The sequence below is a fragment of the Sclerotinia sclerotiorum genome, genomic scaffold, assembly GCF_000146945.2.
Source record: "Sclerotinia sclerotiorum 1980 UF-70 scaffold_10 genomic scaffold, whole genome shotgun sequence".
Taxonomy (NCBI): domain Eukaryota; kingdom Fungi; phylum Ascomycota; class Leotiomycetes; order Helotiales; family Sclerotiniaceae; genus Sclerotinia; species Sclerotinia sclerotiorum.
In genome coordinates this window covers 800342-802243 of record NW_001820826.1, presented here as the reverse complement: position 1 = coordinate 802243, position 1902 = coordinate 800342, and positions in this window count along the sequence as shown.

The window sequence follows — 1902 nt, the reverse complement described above, 5'->3', positions numbered from 1 at the left end:
AATTAAGTAAATGCCAATGATCCATTTGTAACTAGTAGTAGAGTATACTAAATGGATTGATCTTGATCTTAAGCCCGGAAGCTCAATAATAAAAGGAAATCCATCTTGATTACATAGTCCTTTCGAACTAGGCATCCCCACTGCCCTCTATCGTCCACATCAAAGGTGGGGAATATTTTCCCACCATAGTGGGATTCCTCAGGTTCGGTGGGAATCCTTGATCACGTGTTTTCGATCAGATTCGATGTCTGTCCTTGCTTAAGGTGGGGAGACCACATGAGTCAATTGCCATACAGTTTTGTATGTGAATCTACTTGCTTTTCCAAATGGTCCGAGCTCGTATGGACAGATCAGCTGTTACTTCGTAACATCAGATCATTTAAATTGATAAATTAATATTCTTTTAAAATATATTCTTTTATATTCATATAAAGTGAGGAGATAAATAAATAAATAATCTTTTTCTCATTATTATCTTTTCATCATTATACACCTTGAGATTAAAGTTAAAAAAGAAAATCAAGAAAATAAACAAGTAAGAAAAAGAGAAATCAAATAACACCACAATCTCAGAATCAAGAATGTATATATCAAGTGGTTCAAATAGCTGCAAAAAAAAAAACACACACATACAAGTACTCATTCCCTCCCTCCCTACCATCTACCATAGCAAAGCAAAGCACCAACTTCACCACAACCTTCATTGAAAAATCAGGATGAAAAGATTCAAATACATATGAAATATATATACATATAATCCCAAACCCTATATAAATCATCTTAGCAGAACAAGTTCAAGCTCGACATCATATTCAAGCTACGAGTCTACCACATCTACCGCACAAAGGCTTCATTACCCTTACCTCAGGCTTTAGCTCCTGAAAGTTAAGATAGGAATCATCATCGATGATCTCAAGACTCAATAAAACACTTCTAAGAAAATCTCAAGATGAATTATAAGGAAAGGAAAGGAAATACAAGAAAAGGCAAGGTAAGGCACGTAGGTAGTATTAATCCCCAGATATCCAGCGCATACCCATACCCAATAGAAAATAATCGACTTCCTTCTAGCTTTTAGCTTCTAGCATCTCTCCCATTCAGCGCAGTCAGCGCAATCAGTAAACAAGGATGCCAATATCAGAAAATCATCCCCATCACCATCAACATACCATCAATAAAACCCATCACCCTACATTCCCTAGATACCTACACAACTTCCTTCCTTCCTTCCTTCTCCCTCCTCACCCATTACTTATATTTGCATAAGATTAACCTAACCTAACTTTCCTTTACTTCCCTTTACTCAAGCTTTAAAACTTTAAAGCTTTAAACTTTATACCACAATACAATATCAATTCTTTATTGAACGATATTTACATTATATTATATACATATATACATACATACTTACGAGCGGGCGGGCGAATATCTTTTCTTTCTTTTTATATTTACATATCAATATATATAAATATAAATACCAAAAAAAGAAACAACACTCAACAAATACCAAAAAAAAAAACCAAAAAAAAAACCAACCAAAAAAAACCAACCAAAAAAAAACAAACCAAAAAAAAAACAAACCAAAAAAAAACACTCAATAAATAAAAAAAACATATTTAATCATCTCAGAAAAATATATCACATAATCAATAACTAGATAATTGTCGTAAAAAAAAAAAGAGGGGGAAATCCTCAAAAAAAAAAAAAAAAGAGTTCCGAAAAAATGAAACAAATTTCCATTTCCAAGATTTTCAATCTCTTCTCAATTAAATTACGTCACAGGGGTAATTTTATTTTGTCTACTGGAGGCGATAATGTCAATATGCTAAACATAGATAGATACTAGTAATTAAATCAATTAATTGAGATTGCTGATCTGTGAAATTTGAATGAATATCTAGG